At 32.7% G+C, this 19935-nt stretch overlaps 1 protein-coding gene and 1 long non-coding RNA gene across 3 annotated transcripts in view; both read left to right on the forward strand.

Moving 5' to 3' along the window:
- NOVA1 (NOVA alternative splicing regulator 1) overlaps positions 1-19935 on the forward strand; it is a 142712-nt gene that overhangs the window by 37068 nt on the left and 85709 nt on the right. The gene's annotated exons all lie outside the window — the stretch shown is intronic.
- Positions 1-19935, forward strand: part of LOC126650317 (uncharacterized) — a 59210-nt gene that overhangs the window by 34506 nt on the left and 4769 nt on the right. The window contains exons 3-4 of the long non-coding RNA XR_007631407.1: positions 17417-17501; positions 18206-18276. This is a non-coding gene — a long non-coding RNA (uncharacterized LOC126650317). The remainder of the gene's footprint in view (positions 1-17416; positions 17502-18205; positions 18277-19935) is intronic.

A 19935-nucleotide genomic window follows, 5' to 3' on the forward strand; every position in this document is an offset into this window, starting at 1 on the left:
ACACAGTTAGATTTATATTTTGCATAGCCTGTGTGCTAGATTTTAACTGTTAACAACACGTTTGATTTACGGGTTAGAAATATCAGTGATAGTAAATAATTTTCTTGTCTGCTTTCTCTTAGATTATACACTTTAGAATGAACTGGTATGGGAAAACAACTCATTTGCAGGTGGCTAAAAGACAGAATTCTACTTTGATTTTTTGCAAGTTCTTTTATGTTCCTGTTTTAATATTAGTTATCAGAAGAACCGTCTATACACCAGTTAATAATTCTAAGCATAATCAAAAGGTATTTAAAAGTATTGAAAAATCTACTCAAAATTATCAGCAGTAACTTTTCTCACTTTTATTCAGTTTATATGTATTTCTCTTTTTATATTTCAAACCATGTGAATTTAATTACCTTAATATATAGTAATAAAATACATAAGATGTCTTCTTCATCTTATGTACCTTGACCTCCGTTCTTGCATTGCCATTAATGCAGAGAAGACAAGGCTAACCCAATAGGCTAACCTATTAGATCATAGATGCAAATACTCAGTCACTAGCAGTTTAAAGTAGGGGGTTGGTGTATTTGCATCTTGGGTTACCATTCTGGTTTCAGTGAACTAAGTCAGCAGAGCAATTTTCCAGGAAAACAGGTGGAGTATTGATTATTTCTAGTCCTACAGCCAAAGATACACTTTTGGATTCAGTATTATTTTTGCAAACAACCTTTTCTCAATTACTGTTTCTCATACTTTGAGATCTCTGAACCAGTTGTGTTTTGGCTCTTGGAGGCTTCACAATAGTGTGTTTAGTTTAACTCTTTGATAAAGGCAGGCTTGACAAATGCTTCATCATCATGACTTTAGTTTTGAAAGTACATGAAAGTTACATGTATTTTAAAGTCATAGAAAAGAACCAGGGTCTTGAGAAACTTTGTCTGATAAAGTGTCGTCTATGGACAAACTTCCTGAAGCTCTCTTTTTCCCCATGCATCTTTTACATCTGTAGTGTTGTGTACCCCATGAAAGAAATAGTTTTGCACCAGTTTTGTAGGAAGTCTGTTTTGCGATATTGGACAGTTAAGTGTGCTATATCCTTAATGTAGTTATGGTTATTGTATTTATGTGTGTCTTACGCGGTACAAACAATTTTTCTGGAAGTAGGACCAGCAAGTGAATTGTTTGAAAACCCTGGGTAATTGTTACAGGTATTAAATGAGTTATCAGGAGTTATTTCATTGTGAAGCACCTGAAATGGAAATATATTTAGAAAAAAAGTTCCTTGGACAATTTCAGAGGTGTAGTTGTAGTTGGTTGCATTCTTTACCCCATTCTTTCCCATTTGTCAGACTTACAAAAAATCTTGCATACTATCATATCTACCAAATCCCAGATATGGACATATCCTATGTTTAATGTATGTAAGTACTTTATCACATAAAGAAGATCAGCAATTAATTAATTGAAAACACTCCAACCTTGTGATTTGTAATGAATAGTGAGTATTCTCTGCTGTTCCTGTGTAAACTTTTTGTAGTACTAAAATCTTTTATTCTTTCAGAGTCTTCAATACAGTTTCTCTTGTGTGACTGACTATTCATTTACAGTCATGGCATCTTTGGGTCTCAGATACAAGAATTCTATAGCAAGTAATGGTGCCATATAAAGATTTTATCAAGTTTTTCATTATTGTTCTACTTTCTAAAAAAGTCATACATGGGAGATAAAAATTCTTCTAAAAATAATCTGTAGTAGAATATCAGTGTTTCATTATGTCATGACTTCTAGAGAAATCTTTGACTTTCTTGCCTTAACACCTTTGGTAGATGAGTGACCATACCTTTGGCAGAAAACTGGTAAATTTGTGTATAAAAGCAGAAATGCAGTCATTTATCTTAAAACCATGTGATATATTTCATAACATGTGAGTTCCAAGTAAATGAAAATTTCTGTATAAAAGCACAAGTTTGAACAGCAGAGGAAGGAATGTGAAGGGAAAACTTTTTCTCTAATATTTAGAATTAAAAAATTGTTTTGACCACTACAGGATGAAGCTGTTCTGTGTCATGAGAAATGCTTCTATTTATTTGGCAAAATCATGGGAAAATTAGTTAGTTTTGGATTGCTATCAAATTTAATTGTTCAGCCTTTCTTTTTAAAGTAAAATTCTTTATTCCTTGACCATATTTAAATACCTTTTTCCTTCTCTTGTACCAGATAAAAATGTCTGTGAAGGATGCCAATGTCGCTTCATTTTTCATTTTTTAAAAATCCTAAATTTACACAGATAAGGAAAAGACAATATTCTGGCTGAACTAATATTTGGAAGTTGTTCTTTCACTGTAATACACAGTAAATTAAAGATGCCATGTTTTAGTTAGGTTTAAGAGTGCATTTTAGATTTTGTTTGTATAAGATTTTTCAGGTTTACTTCACCAATTTGTTGCTTATTCTCTTCCTATTTTAGACAGTTTAAATTCTATGCACTCCTAAGTGAATATTGTATCACAATTTTTTGACCTCCTCCCCAAGCTAAATTAAAATGGAGATACAAAATTGAAAATATATAGTTGTTTTTACTTCACAGAGTAATTGAGGTTAGGAAGGAGCTCTGAAGGTCATCTTGTCCAATATCACCCTACTCCAGAAAAGCTACCTAGAACCAGTTGGTCAGGACCATCATACACAGGTCACAGAATAAGGAATGACCTGGAACCCTTTAACAGTAGCCGGAAATAATTTGGGAGGAAAATTCATGCAGTTTTTAGGTAGTTTTCTATCAATGCCTAATGGGCTGAGTAAGTTTGGAAATCTAATAATTAGTCTCTATGTTGAGAGCTTCTTTATCTTTGATTTACAACTGACTCTTTACTCAGTTGGAATGTTGGTTGCATTTATTTTTCTTCCCTGAGAAGTTATCATTGCAGAAGAGCATTCTTAGAGTTATTTGTAGTTACTTTAACAGCAATCAAGCTAATAAACTTGAGTTCCATGACTCTTTTATAGGGTAGAACTGTAGCTCTTTTGACATGTTAGCTGTCGTGGTAGTGCAGGTGAAGATTTCACCCACTTTGATAGCTCTGGAAGTTGAAAAATCAAACTCAATTGCTTTACATACAAAATAGAATTAAAATGTAAAATGATCTCATTCTTAAATCTTTTGGTTCATGGTTATTTCTTTTTTCTGTTATGCTGAGGACCTGGGAGTTGTGCTCTTTTTCTTTCAAAATTGAAACACTTTAACAAATTTTAGAAGCTCTCTTATACGCAGTGTAACCTTTTGTTCTACTAAAGTATCCATTCTTAGTTAGTAAACAAGTTGCAGAGTGCATTGTGAATTAGTTTTGCAGCATCTACTTTACTTGTTGGCATTACCATGACGGGTATTTTAAAAGGAAGTGCAGAAAGAGTATCCAAGTTCTGGAACTCACTTTGCATGTTTTTTTGCTTTTACAAGGAACTGTGTTATGTAGCAACTACTATATTATGTAGCAAAATATGTGTCTATCTTTACAGATTTTAAATACTACTTTAAAATCTGCCCAAGCTTGGGTAAATTCTTAGGACAAAACAGAATTTGGCGAGTTTTGAGTAAATGAAATACTGATGGATTTCCTTAGGAAACTGCTGTTAAGTAACAAATTTAGTGACTCTTTGTACTTCTGGGTACAGAAGCACTTTTGTTACTTTGATGAAAGTAACTGAGCAGGTACAGAATGGAAAGTATTCTGACTTGGCTGTTTAGAATTATACCTTTGTGTTCTTATTTGACTTTATATTTTTACTGTAGAGCTCTTTTTCCAAGCCAAAATTTTTTGGCAAAATCTTTGGCTTGTAGAACGCTGATACAGTTTCAGCTAAGATTCCACTTGAAAGAATGCTTGTCCAGGAGGACTTCTAGGGGCATCACTTCCAAATTCCACTGACAGTTTTCCATGGATGTTTTGAAATCCCGGTTTAGTTAACATATCTAGATATTAATAGTGTGATACCAGTACTTTACTTTTTTATTAATCTTGTATTTGCCGCCTTCAAAGGACGTACACTAGTGGTTACATTGTGAGGGAGAGGTTATGAGCCTGTTGGAGGCTCTCAACCTTAATTTCAATTAGATGTTACCTAGTATTTTTGTGAGATTAACACTTAAAATATAATTTCATTAGATAAAAATGGAATAAAACAGGTGTATACAGTCTGCAAATAATTTTTTATTTAAATTCATTTCAGTTTTTTTTAATATTTCTATCCAAGTAATAGTACCCAGAGGTGAAGTCCTAATACATTTGTCATCATGCAGCATTAAAACCAAAAGATCACGCTTGCTGACAAATCTGTCTTAATCCATACTTCAAAGCGCCATTATGGTCATCAGCAAAATCTTTTTCATAAACAGTACTAGAGTGCTAAGGACCCAATGATCCAGTGGACACTGGTATTTTATATTTTTCAGGAGCACAGTGGAGCTGAGCTGATCCTGCCAACTTCCTCTACGTTTTCTGGGACCATGAAAGAACTGGCAACCCTGCCTTTTAACAATGGCTTGTTTTTAGCTCATTTCTGTAAACTATTCATCAGATCCCAAGATTAGAGAATAATTTCTAAGGCACTTTTAAGAAGGAGTTAAAATGAGTAGCATTTCAGGCACTGAGAACTTTGATTTGCTATTGTACTTGCATCAGTTGCACACATTTTTAATATTTGAATGCTAGCAAGGGAGCACTAAGACTCAAGATTGAAAAATCAGTTAACTAACATATCCCCCTTTCAGAAGAACTGCTCACTTAAGGAAATTAATGTATTTTTTGTCCAAATAATGGCCTGAAATTGTAAATAAATATTGAAGTATTTTATGCATTTGGTATTAATTTTACTTAAATACTTACCACAGGTAAATGCCATTTAAAATACCTTGGCATTTTGAATTATGATATAGCTCCCCTTGTTTTGTAAGGTTCATGCAATTAAATTTTTCTCACTTCTTATTTAACATTTTTGATTTCATTAAGGTAACTGATTTTGCACAACTGCATTTATAATCTATTCTTGTTTAACTACAGAAAACCTTTTATGTGCTTTTAAGAGGAGCTAGAGTCTTAGATTTATGGCACTGAATTATTATTACCCTGTACAGAGCATGGACTGCAACATTAATGAATCAATGACTGCTTTAGTGTTGATGGTTTCAGAGTTTACCAGGCAATAATGGTCATTTTTTTCCAATTAAGATAAAATTATATTAAAACAAACAAACAAAAAACCCAAACCCAAAACCCTGTACATAAACTAATGTATGTTGGTTTTGTTTTGAGTTAATGACTTGCATGTGTGAATACATAGGAGTAAGAACAGTAGTCTCTCCCCTCATACTCTCCACTACACCCACTGTTCCAAATCTTGACCTAATGGAGTGGGATAATAGAGAGCCTGACTTTATGGAAGTAGTATAGTATAGAGGATCTTCATGGTATTTCACTGATGACTTCAAGATATAAGTTGCAAGTTGGAAGATATTCATTGTATATGAAAACTCACTTGAACGATATCTTGGACCTATTCATTTGTCTTTATTTCTAAGTTTAATGACTCTGCACATGGTCTAAAATCAAACTCATAAGTTTAGGTCCCATATTAATTGAAAGTTTTCTATATAAGCGGCATGGAAAAATGCTTATACAAAGTCAGTGAAAAATGATCATCATGCATTTGCTGGTATCTTTGGTTTGGTTTTGCAGTTGACATTAATGTGCACTTGTGTAGTTTTAAGTGATAACATGCTGTGTTTAAAATTTTGCAGTTTCAGTAGCTATTGATATTGATTGACCTTTTCTTTCACACTTACCCAACTTTTTCCAGTAAGCAGCCCTCCACAGTCTCACTCTTAGATGCATATGCATGTGCTCTGTCTTGCATTCTCTTTCAGACGCACAAGGACGCATGCACAGGAGGGGATGAAGTTTAGATTTAGTTAGATTTGTTATATTGATCAGATATTTCCATATCTTTTGTTTGATACGTAAACTTTTACTGTTGTAATGGCTCATTTTATGAGCTTATGTTAATGGTTTTTTTCGAATAGTTAAATAATTTTTCAAAATTAAAAACAATAACGTGCATTCATGTATTTAGCAATGATAAAGCTCAATATAAAAATAAAAGCTTTACTTAATTTTTCTGGTTTTAAATAATACATATACAAGGGAAGAGATAATGAATTTTTAAAAATTCTCAAATGGTATTTTTTTACACATTTGCTTTATGTTTTTAGTTAGAAATGCATTTTTAGAGTGTATTTATTTACAAAAGCATAGGTTAGTGGGTGTTTTTCATATCTAATTTTGATCCCCATTAATTGCCTCTCTGTCTTTGAGGGAGACAACTGCTCCTCCCAATTTAGTATCATCAGCAAACTAACTTGTATACCTTCAAGACTTGTATTAAAATTGTTTATGAAGATGCTGAAGAGCACTGGGCCTAAAACAGAGCCCTGTGTAACCCCACTAGTGACAGGTTGCCAGTCTGATGTTACCTCATTCACTATTACCCTTCCTCCTTGACCCATGAACCAGTTCCTCACTTATGATGTGTTTATCCAGCTATGTGCTGGACATTTTGTCCAGAAGGATGTTGTGAGAGAGTATTAAAAGCTTTACTGAAATTCAAAAAGATTACATCAGCTGACCTCTCTTGACAGACTTGGTGGATTCCCTTGTCATAAAAGGAAACTAGATTTAACAAGCAGGACTTTCCTCTCACGATGCTATGCTGGCTGTGACCGATAACATCATTGTCCTTCAGGTATTTCTCAATATCTCCCAGAATAATCTTCATAATTTTACTGGTCACTGAAGTGAGACTGAGAGGCCTGTAGTCTCCAGGGTTGTCCTTCTTGCCCTTTTTGAAAACCGGGACAACATTTGCCAGCTTCCAGTCAACTCAGACCTCTCCAGACTCACATGACTGTTTAAAAGTTATTGAAAGAGGCCTCACGATGACATGAGATAGCTCACTGAATATTCTCAGATGAATCCCTAGTCTTATAGGAATCTGCATGGTGCAGCAAATCCTGCACAAGTTCAGGGGCTGCTGGAAGTCTATCATTCTCACAGCCATGGACTCACATGCTCAGGGCAATGGGACCCCCTTAGTCTAATACAGGTGTTGAAGATGGAGTCAAAAAAGCATTAAACAGCTCTACCTTGTCTCTCTCCCTGTTTGTGAAGGGACCATCATCCTGTAACGGGCCAATGTTACTTCTGCACTGCCTTTTGTTATTAACATATTTGAAAAAACTCTTTATATTTCCCCCACAGTACTGGCCAGCTTTATTTGGATGTGTCAGTACCTTGATTCATTATTTTTATGATACTGTATGGCTCATTTTTTGCTAGGAGTCCCCACTTTCACTTTAAAATCATCCTTGTATGATCACTATGGTATGTGTTTTCTGTCGGTTCCATGATATAATACCTGTAATTGTTAGTTTGACAATTACCGATACCTATTTTCTCTTTACGATGGTTGTTAAAAATCATGGTCAATTGATAAGCAACAAGAGAAAATCAATGCTTTAGTGATGAAAAATTCTACAGAGATAAATAAATTCAGCAAAGTCAAAAGTTTATCTTGTGAGCCCAGTGTAGCATAATTTTTGCATTTCTCTAATTGAGATAAACAACACCAAAATATTCAGTATATAATCTCTGAGTAATGATTCCAGTTTTCATTAATTGTACCTGAAATTAAGATTAAATTATATTGTGAGAAATTTTCTGTATGTTTCACTGGAAATACTTAATAGTTTATGCTAATTTGGTATTCTGGAGCGGTGAAGGAGATCAGAAGGAGTCCTACCTTCTTTGACTGACTCGTGCTTTCATCGGTTAAATCTTTATTATGTTAAAGTTATACTTCATTTTAACTTGGCCAGTGAAAAACTATTTTGTCTTGATAGCAATATGCTAGTGGTCTTTGTTTGCAAGCACTGTGATTAGCTAGTGCAGTAAAGCCATGATACAAATCTATTTTAATACTAAAGGCTTAATTAATAAACACATTATTTCTCATTTTTTGAAAAGTTACCTGATAAGTTGAATGGTAGCATTTTTATCTAGGTATATCATTCTGTCTTACCTTTCCACCTTTGGCCTTCCAGGGAAAATACTTGGTTTAGGTTTTTGAATCATCACATATTTTGAACTAAATTACTTCAATGTCTTACGTTAATGAAGATGTGAGTTGGAGCAACCTTGTCTTAATCATAGCAACATAACATGGAAGTAGTAGTCAAATAAATGAAACAGGAATAGATAGGATTTCTGTCACTTAATTTTAAAACCTTGTCGAAGTTTATCTGTGAAAAACCATGAGACTTACACTTGATCCATTCCCTCTGAATTCTCATATACAAACTACAGTACTTTTACTCTTTACTCAGGAGTTGTTACTGTTGTCTTGGATCTTGCTGTAGTCATTTAATCCTATATAAAAGCAAGACTAAAATTACCACTTGAGGCTATTTATCAAATAACCTAAATATCTTCTGCTTCAGGAGTTACTGAAGTAATGTAGGATCATTGTTATAAAGTGAACTATCTTAGGTTTCTGAAAACTAATATATAGTGACTTTTGCCATTTACTTTTTGTTTTTGCTATCTGAACTGGTGACAAGACTTACAGCTCTTCTCTGTTTAGTTATTGTGGGCCTTTTGCTTAACTCGAGGGTGGAAAAAAAACCCAAGCCAACAAAACTAAGTTTTCCTGCACTTCTTTTCATTCAACTATGACTATACAATTCAAGTCTGTTTTATTTCGGGTTTGAGTCTGTGATGCATAGTTAGGAAGAGTGAATTCAGTGTGGGTTTTTTTCAGAAGGCTCTATTTTGTCTGCCACATTTTATCAGCTGGCTGACACTTGTGGAGAAAAAATATTACTAGAGAGGTAAGTAGCTTGAACAGTTTCAAAAACCTTGGATGCTAGGCCATGACCTTGAATTTGACTCTTTATATGGTGTAAGGTTTTTATATGTTGTAAAGTCTTTATATGGTGTAAAGACTTGTGTCATCAGGGTACTTGTGTCATCAGGGTACACATGCTTATACTTACTTACATTTGTGAAAAGATAGGCTTCTGCATTTCGTAGTAAGGAATCTTTTGGTACCTAGATTAAGTAAATTGGGGTAACAAGTATGAGGTTTATAAGTGTGTGAAATAGTATGGATTAGTATGTGGTGGGACCTTAGAGGTAAAACAAGAATCTTTTTATTTTATATTTGCTTTTAACTCTTCCCAAGTATAAATGCTCTTGTCCTGCCAACTAGGGTCTGCATGGATGTGTCACTTGCACCACAAGTTTACATTTGATTTTTCAAAACTGGCGACTCCATCTATGTGGCAGAGGATGGCTTTTCTCCAATTAAGTTAATTATCTTGAAAGAATGAAATTATTCTATTTTCTTGTTTTGAAAGAGCTACTGTGTTTATATTTCACAGTGCGAAACATTGGATGTGTGGTAACAATGGATGGCCAGGTGATAACAATATTTAGCCAAATTTTCACAGTACACGTAACCTCTGAGGGTCTTTAGAACTATCTCAATTAGAAATATTTCCAATATGATTTCATAGGAATATTGTTTTCCTATTGAACTGTTAGTAGGCTTGATAAAACTCATCTGAGGTACAAATTCATGTTTCTAAGTGTTGCTTAGAAATATGTTACTTATTACATATCTCAACAAAGGAAGGTTTCAGGCATGATTTCAAGCTGAATAAAACAATTTATGTTAAACAAAAGACCAGTTTTGGTGATGTCTCACTTGAATAAAGGTGTTGAAGAGGTCTTGAAGAACTCTGTGGCTTTTATACATTAGAAGTTTGTCAACTTCCTTCAAAATCCTGTGCAATTAAAATTTAGTTTTGTTCTTGCCTCAAAAATTAGTTCAATGATGGAAAACCAATTTGTTATACAGGTATATTTTTCTAAGGTTTTAAAAAATTTTGCTCTCAAAATCAGAAGTTATTGCTGCTTACAAATGAAAAGGTTCATTCAAAATTCTATGTTTTTATTTCCTGAATTAACTAATATTGACAAGGTTGTCCTTCAGAGTGTTGTAATACAGTATTTAATTATCAACTCTAGTTTTCTTTAAGAGCCCCTGTAAAAAGATAATAATTATCTCACATATAATCATTGGCTGATACACTTAACAGCCCATCTATGATTCATTCTTTACAACTACTCACACTTTGTAGCTTTGAGACATCAAGAACTTCAGGTTTTTCTTGAAGATTAAGTATTGTTAATGGTTAAAAGTATTCTAAATTTTCCCTTTCTACATTGTCAATGCCCTTGTATGTAGACAGGAATGATATCTTCTAGGCTGCGTGAGCATTCAGTACCAAATAACTAAATGGTTGGTTGGTACTTGAGCTTCCCTTTACTGTCCAAATTAATAACAAGCAGCTGGATGTTGTACATGGGTGCCAAAGTGTGATAATTGGAAAGTTATTTAATGCCAGATAAACCAATTAAGAAGATATGAGTACTTTTCAGTTTCAAGAATTTTAGATAACATTTAATAATATATATTAATTAAGTCTTCAGAGCATTTGAAGTATGAGTTACTTCAACTTGAACTCCAAGATCAGCTTTTATCTACTAATAATAGACTGATGATCGAAATTCACAATGTAATAGAATATTGAACTTGTTTTTAAGGGACAAAAGTTGACTTCTTAGTTTCTTCTTAGTTTTTGTGGCTAATAGAAATAATAGAAGAGTAAGAACTCTCCAAACCTTCAGTGTTACTCTGATGTACATGCAGTAAAGTTTTTTAAAAAAATAAAATCTGCAAAGCCAAAAGTATCTTATGTTAAATAAGATACAACCATTAAAAACTGAAACTGTCACACCTGGAGTTTTGATAAAACAGCAACATACTATTTATTTTAGATTAGCAGTGTTCATATGCTAGTATTCTAGTAATCATATTCTAGTATCTTCATGTCGATTGCAGTAATTTACCATCTTGGACTTTTTCTTGTGCAGTGGGTACACTTTAAAGGTTTTTTTTTTTTTTTTTTTTTTGGTTTGGTTGGTTGGGTTTTTTTGTTTGTTTTGTTTTTGGTTTTGTTTTGGTTTTTTGTTTGTTTGTTTTTTGTTTTTTGTTTTAATACGAATTTTACTTATTTTAAGATGTTGGAAAAAATCCAGTGGTCAATCTGAATAGGGTAAGGTTTACTGAGCAATATACTATCTTACTTTTTGATATGGTGATATTAAATATTGTGGTTTTAAAAATAATCTTTCTGTTATCTTTCCCAGATATAACAAAACAGTATGAATTACCAATATATCAAACCAAAAAATATTACAATAACAAATCAAAGTAGAATTTTTATAAAATTTTTTTAGATGAACTAAAATGTTGGCTTCTTACACATTTAGAAATTTACAGGCATGAGTAATAGATGTCTTTTGCATGCTTTCCCGTGTTATTTTATGAAATGAAATTTTTGAAGTGTGATAAAAATATATTTGAGCTCATCATGTCTCTATCATCTTCCAGTGATATTATCATTATCTTCTGTGTTGAAATTTTCATTTATACTACTGTTGAGCTTGAGACACTTAAAGTTATCTAAACACTTGTCAACTTTTGATAAAGTCCATATATTCAGCGTTGTTAAAATCAGCTCCTCAAAATTCATTTAACTTCTCTACTATTAAGGAAAGCTGAATGTCAGTTGCCACAATTGAAACTACATAATTTTTGAGTATCTGAGTTGGATATGTCTTTGAAACTCCAGACAAGAAAGTTAAATAAATAAAGTTCCCCTCATCGTCTCACCTTAACAACACCTTCCAATCAAAACTAACTAAATAACAGGCTCTTCCCAGCATCCACCAAGGGGAGGTTATTGAATGTGAATTGTCGACAGTTTCTTATCTGTTTAGTAGTAAATATGCAGCCACTAGCTTTCACTAGAAATCAAACCAAACCACAACCAAAAAAACCCACCAACTAAACCAACAAAACCAACAAACAAATGGTTTCTGAATCCTTACATTAAACAGCAGTGTTTTGTATGGCCATATGTTTGTTAAAGCTTGTTCATTTCCTAAACCCTTTAGTCTTGTGTGGTTATATGCTAAGTTCAGTGGAGTTCTAGATCTGATTTGTGACCTTATTTAATCTTAGTTGTGAATTTAATAGGGATGCTTGGTATATACTTTACCAAGTTGTCACTATTTTACTGAGGGGCATTTTACCTCTTATTGGCACAACAGAGGAGGGCTGTGTCACCAAGCCCTGATTTAGACAAGGATCTCCTTATGAGGTTTTAAAGTTCTTACTGTTGTCACTGACAATCTGTGTCTCAACTTGGATTTGGGACTGGATAGCTCCTCTTTTTACTTTACAGTTGCAACTACTTCAGTTAGATTTTGGGCTATTCTCTGACTTTATTCGGCACTGTGCAAACTTCCATGCACTTTCTGTCTCTGAACTATGTTATTGAGTGTGGTCTTGTTCTGTCCCAAAGCAGGAGATGAAAGCTTTGTGGTCTAACAGTGAACAGAGATAATAAATATTGCAAAGTTCAGTATTGTGTAAGCATATGATATCTACTTTATGGATGCACATTAGTTCCCAATTTTGTTATTGGAAGAGCTTTTAAACTGAAATGCAAGCCCTTTTTTACTGTGAAAAGCAACTGTTGCATGACTGAATGTTGCAGTAGAAGAAAAGAGCAACTTTTGTTTTGATTTCAGTCTCCAGCTGAATGCCTCATTTACCAGTATTTAGAATGCATTATTGTGAAGGCAAATAACAGTGTTAGTGTTTGCTTTCCTACAGAGCTTCAATATACAGTGTAGTGATAAAAAACCTAAAAATATATAATCACTAGTATTTCCAGCTCAATACAGAAGACTACCATGCAGTGTAATGGTACAGGGAAAATTGCTATGAATATATCTTTAAAAAACATATTTTTTGCAACCCTATTATAAATCTAGTTCTGCAACATGCCATACCTTAATTAGGATGTCTTGTTATATAGTGTGGCAAAATAAAACTGACTTTTGAACTAAAGTATTGTCAAGTCATAGGTTTTGTTTTCTAAGGTGGATTGCAAATAAACATACTGGTTACATGTCTTGGATTCTGGAAGAATAGGGTAGTTCTTTTTCATGTAACTTTACTGTTTTGCTTTCAAAACACTGAGTAGATGTTGAAGACTCCCTTCTACTGTATGAGTAGCACAGTAAACTCTTTTAACTAGAGATGATAACTAAATTGTTGATTTAGTTTTAGTTAATTGTACAGTTTAGACAATTTAATTTTGTAATTAAACTTAATTGTCTAACTTAGACAATTTATTTAAAATGTTTACTGAACTGCCTTTCCAAAAGCATGTGAAATTGCACGCATACGTTCGTGTTTATATATATATAAAATTAGGAGTTCCTTTGCAAGCTTTTGAATATTTTCAACACTTGCATCTATAGAATTTTGGGTGACTATTCAGAAAGGGAAGCATTTTCTATTCAGTTGCATTTAAGTTTTGAAGAACTTCTGTGCTGCAAATAACTCCATAGTAGTTTTTCTCCCTTTTTTCCATTCACATGTGTAAAAGCCTCTAGACTAAATAATTTGTAATATATGTGGTCCTTGTTTTCTATAAATTGTTTTCTTCTGTTTCCATTTTATTAGTTGAGAAATAGGAAATAGTGCACTACAGTGCTTTATCACTGAAGTATAAAGCAAACAATGGAAGAAAATCAGCATGATTAAAAAAAGTTTGAAATATATTTGTGTCTTTTATATTGAACTGTACTTCCTTTTAAAAAATTAAGTGAATACACTTGAACTGCCACTACTCCATGACTGAATATTTGTATTCTGTTATTTACTAAATTTCAATTCATCAGTCTTACTCTTGGAGGCAATGCTTTGGACATGAAGTCATTAATGCAATTCTGATGTTGAGGAATTAATCTGAAATATAACTTCAGGAATATCAATGTATATTTTGTGAGTTTGAGAAAGCTCATTTAGCACAGTTCTGCAGCTGCACACAGTATCCTGTTACTTTCTTCATTTCAAGCTCTTGATCTGATTCTTCCTTCTGTTCTTCATGACCAATGTGTGTTTAAAAGGAATGAACAATGTAGGTTCATGTCCCCCGTCTTATGTTAATTTTTCCAAGTGAAACATATTCTTAGTGGGAATTTTAGAATTAAACAAAACAAACAATCCACATTAAATTGAAGTCTTCGGTGTAGATATTGACCCTTTGTCGAGGTAGAACTTCTTCAAGTGTACTACTGTGAAGGTGATCTAAAATTGAGGATTTCTGGTTTTTGGCTTTGTTCAAAGTCTTTTTTTAATGTTTAAAAACCCCTTTCCCTTCACTGTACTGAAATACCATATACTGGAGTACAAAAAGCCCAAGGTCTTTCTTAAAATGAAAATTTTAGTAGTGAAATAATAAAAAGGGCTCTAGGTTGCATATTTCTTCCATTCTTCAAATTTTTCTCTCAATTTTAGATAAATATTGATAAAGAGATGAGCAGTCACATATTTCCAAATATCTGATGCCAGTTAAAAAAAAAAAAGATATGTTCACTTCTGCAAAATCATGCTTAGTATATAAAAATTAAACCAAAGCAAATAACCTCTTTTAAATATTTGAAAATTTGATGTGTGCTGTGATATATTACAAAGTATTATTTCATACGGTGAAAGTGTATGATAAAATACAGAGTAAGTAATCAAAAAGCAGATCCCCTCCTTTGTATAGCAGTGGGAAATATGGGAATATACCAAATTTGTCAGAGAATATAATAATTCTGATTATATGTATGTATCTTTCCTCTGTGTATTCTTTTTAAGATATAAGAAATAGACTAATTTTATTTTTTTAACAAAAATTACCTTCTAATAAAAATAAGGCCATCAGTCTCTTGTAAAATGATGGAATGGGTATGTAACCTGACAATAATTAGAAAGAAATTCTCTGTGTGGCTATGTGTAGAAGAGAGAAATTTCAGGGAAAAATTTGAAAGAGAATATATAAATTGGTCATTGTTATGGTATTCTAGCTTGTTTGTGGGAAAAACAGATGTAACTTCTCTACAGAAATACTTTTCCTGTTATCTTTTAGATCATATTAACTGTATTTGGAATAAATAAATGAGTACCCAAATGGTTTAATTCCTCTCTACCAAATGGAGTAGCTGTAGTATAATAGTGCTTATTTGTTAAAATTCTATTTTGCGTGCACTGGAAGATTTGCATTCCTTGGTACTTTTACCTCAAATTTATAGCCATTTTAGTATTGAAGAAAATATGTAAGAAAAATATTGCAACCCCAGATAATTACTGTTATCTTTTGTTATCACACTTCTCCAAAACTACTGTATTAAATGGGATCTGAAACAAGTTTAATTATTTTTTAATATTTTCTTAAAAGTAATTGTATTATTTTTATAATGAGTAACCATTTTTTACATAGTACATCAATTTCATGCATTTAGTAAAGTATTGGACATTGGATAGTCAGTGTGCCATAGATATCCATCTCAATCAACTCTATCAAGTAATTTTAAGTTAAAGATAAATCTGACTTTTAAATATTAGGAATATATTTTCAATTTTCTGGGAAGTAAGTGTAGATATGACCATTTCTGCATAATCTTGAGTACTATATATTTTCAATGGGTTTACAGAAGACCTGATGGAAAATGTGAAGAAATGTATGGAATTCATGATCAATAGTAATTATTTTCAATTTTTTGCTGAATATAAGTAGGAATACTGAGCTATTGCTATAAGCCCTAAGAAACTTATACACTTACACTTAACCCAGATTATTATGCAGGTGTCATCATACCTAAAACAAAAATGTGCATGTTTTCTACTTTTGAGAAGGCTTCTGTCTATTCTCTCGACACCAGAATTGTCCAAAAACTGCTTCTAGAAGTAAAGAAATTCCCAGCTTAGAACTTGATCTCTACCTTTAAATACAGCAATCTACATGTTTTCACTTTGCCTACATGCATTGCTAAAAAATTAGATACAGCCACACCAGTTTTATCTGTTTTCTTGATGCACGAATTATGATTTTTCTGAATATTTTCCTTGTCTCATGACTAGTTCAATTTGTATTGCAGTTACAGCACTAGCTTTTTGCCTTTAAATTTTTTTACCTTTTTTTTGTTTTATTTAATGCTCGGATGGTTTCCATCTCATGCAATGTTTTGAAGGTTGAAGAAGCACCTAATGAAGTTACTGATTGTATATTTGAAAAGATTTACAGAATCAGAACATATAAATATTGTAAAAACGTTTATGACTCACTTTTGAAAAAGATTATTTTCTGCTTTTTAATTCTTGGATTGCTTTAATAAGGACTATTTGGATTTGTTTATACTCTAAAATACAGTCTGTGCTTTCATAAGTCTAGTTGTAACGTAACTAGTACTGAGAAGAAAATTCTTTTTGCTAGCGTTCTACAGCTCTTGCATTATTCCCCTTAAAGATTTGATTGTCCATATAGTAACCAGTAGTATACAGTGCTTTTCTTCATTGACCAAAAAACTTAACTTTGAAACAACAAAATATCTGTATTTTACTTTTCTGCAAAATTGTATTAAAATTATGTTTAACAACCACTGTATTTTTTGTGCTTATGTACTACAAAAATAAACTAAAATCAAAAGTCCTTGAACCAAATCAAAGGTCCCAAAGTACATATTTAAAGCCCTATGTGCTTTATAGTATAAGTGTTCTTTAGAATAAGTCTAGTGTTTAATTGTTGTATAAGGTTCAAGATTTCAGGTACAAATCTAAAAGTTGTTGTAATTTCTATTTCCCAGTTTTGTTAGGAATAGTTGGTAGGACTTCTGCTACTAGAGGATGATCTTCCGTTGTGGAATGTAATTTTACCTTTAAGTCCCTCCATGGCAGCTCTGTCTAAACTTGTTTTAATTTCTTTTCATTTACTTTGATATAAATCTTCTACATCACTTTTTCTGCTGATGAACAATTAATAAGATTAACAAATCAAATACCTTTGGTGGTGTTCATCTAGTTCAAGAATGCATAGGACATAAAAAAAGTCAATTTCTTTGCAACAATAATACTGTAGGTATACTGCTTAAAGGTGACATGTTTTTTCCTAACACAGCATTAGAGTTTTTCTGGTATTCAGTAGTTTTCAAAATGAGCTGCAGAGCATATAACTTCACACATTCCTAAAATCCTTAGCTCTTTTAGATTTGAGAGAACTAGTTCAAATCAGATATGCTTGTTAGAGAAGAGACAGCAGATGAGATCTTGTAGTCATTACATAGGCAAAAAAAGCAGATACATCTAGTTTCAGAGCAGTGACATGGCATTCCATTCAATTTTTTACCAGATATCACAGACTGGAAATGTGAGCTTTGGCTGATACTGCTGGGAAGGAGAGTGCGGCAGGCAGCTGTAATTCCCATCCTGTGAAGGTACTGATGCTTAAAAGTCTCTGTAGTCCAAATTGGTACACAAAAATACTAAAATGTTGAATTTGGACCTTAGATCTATTTTTCGAAGTTCATTTTCTTCCAACTATTCCTAGGTGTTCTGTGGATACATTTACAGTTTTTGCTTTTTAGATATTAGTAAGGTGAACCTACTCCTTATTTTAGAGTTATTTGCAGGTTGCTTCCTGAAACACTGTCTGTGGAATGCAGTTGTAGTCTTTTCCTAAGGGTTGACTTGAAAAATAGGTTTCTAAAGTTAATGATATCCAATTGTTTTAAATTAGGCCATAATTTTATTGCATGTACTTGTAAGTTTGGTTGCTCTAAAATTAAGTTTTGGAGCATTGGCTTTTCTGGCCCAGAAAATGTAGCTCAATTTTGAGTCTCACTGGGTCTTAAAAAAAACCAAAAAAAGGTTTTCTGGTTTTAGTGTGATTCTTATAAGTGCAATGTTTCTGAAAGGTGTTTTAGTGCAGGGTGAGCTGCAGACAGTTGTTCCAGCGCACTCATTGGCTCATACATATCTTACCAGTATCAAGTTTGTCTGCAGTACAAAAACTAAATTAATTTGTGGAATAAGATTTTTTTTTTGGTGGTATTTCTTTAAGGAATCATAAAGCCTAGAGAGTAACTGACTAACATGACTCCATGGACTGTAAAACCCATTCCGTTTTATATATTTTCAGGGAGTATGGAGTGGCACAGGAAGGAAATGGCATATCGCTGGAAAGTTGCTCTAATTCAGCACAGGATTCTTGTGAGAAAATACTTCTAATATTACATCATCCTATTCTGTTTTTCACAGTTGACAGTCTAATTTCTTCATTTTTTATGCCACTTTTGTTCATATCAGTAACCACATTAAAATACATTTAGTAGATTAAATAGGCTCTCATCAGTGTTAACAGTTCACATCTGACAGTGTGACAGTTTAGTACTACATATTTTGCCATATTGCATTTTATGAAGGCTTATGGGTTTGTTAATAAATTTATTTTTCCTAATTGATAAGGCTTGCTATTTTTTAAAATTACATTTCATTGGCTAACATGAGATTCAACAAACAAAAATAAGTCTTAGCTGAGTCCACTCTACTGAACATTTCTGACAATAATATAAGCAGCACTTTAGTAGGGGAACAAACAGTTCCCTTACAAAAAAAAAAAAAAAAAAAAAAAAAAAAGGCCACACCAAACAAAACCCCAAAAAACTACAAGAGGAATGAAAAAAACCCGATTAAATAGTTACTTCAATTATACAACAAAATGTTTAAATTTCTATTCATTTTTCTTTTGCTTGAGCTTGCCATCTTTATCTAATTTATGATTGTTTGTAGCTCAAAGGAAAGTACTTTTCTATTTTCCTATTTTAAAATGTCAAAAAGCCCAAAAAATTTTTCTTTTTTTTTTTTTTTTTTCATTTTTATAGGTTTTGACTTAAGGTCAGGAGTGACATTAACAAAATTCGTATTTTCAGGTATAATAGTAATAGTAATTTTATTCTGTAAAGCTACCGAAAGTGTAAAAAATTATTAAGATTAGGGTTTCATCATAAATTTAGAAAAATATACACATAACTAAAAGGTTATCTTCTAATTAGGGAACTATTTTATACTCCTGGTTTTGGGGTGTTTTATGTAGTTAGCGCTTGTAGATGATTCGTTAATTAAGATGAGCCTGAAAAACTGTGGCCAGCTTTATAACCTTGTATCGAACTCTCTCTGCCAAATCATAAATGCAATGTCAGATGAAATATATCAGTGCATTTTTTCTCCTACCTGCAGTCCCCAGAAAAGGTCTTTTTCTATGTGTTATTTTGTGTTTGGCAAGCATAAGCCTGTAGTTTTTCTGCATTTTTAATGCAATTTTTACAAAGCAATCCCGTATACCCAGCTCGGTATATGGTGTATACCAATATTGCGTTAGTTGTATCTTCCTTTTATTTGAAGCTCATTCATTCCAGCTTTTGTTCTATTAGTTAGTGGTTTCCTCTTGTTAAATCTGTATGACTCTACTATTTTACTCCCTTCCTCTGTTCTTCCTGAATCACATACGTATGCAATTTTTTCACACTCATTTCAGTTACTGAGTACAGCTCTGTAGTCATGATCAACTACAAGAAACTGTCATCCATTTGTGACTTTGTCTTCATATATCTCATTATTTGGTAGGTTGCCTGCCATCGTCTCACTTTAGTCTGTGTGCCAGAGATTTACTTCCTAATATTCTTTATTGATATACATGTTCTTACAAACAGATTTGGTTAGGAGTGTATATTTTTGTTACTTGCAATGACACACACATCTAGTTTTCCTGTCTGTGAATCCTAGGACATCTTGTCTTGACTGTGCTCATCTTATAGATACTCTACTTAGAACTTGATTAAGTTATTTGAAATCTGATCTCAGTTCTCTTCA

This window comes from Myiozetetes cayanensis, unplaced genomic scaffold (genome assembly GCF_022539395.1).
Source record: "Myiozetetes cayanensis isolate MyiCay16 unplaced genomic scaffold, myiCay2020 scf6-25, whole genome shotgun sequence".
In the NCBI taxonomy this organism is placed as follows: domain Eukaryota; kingdom Metazoa; phylum Chordata; class Aves; order Passeriformes; family Tyrannidae; genus Myiozetetes; species Myiozetetes cayanensis.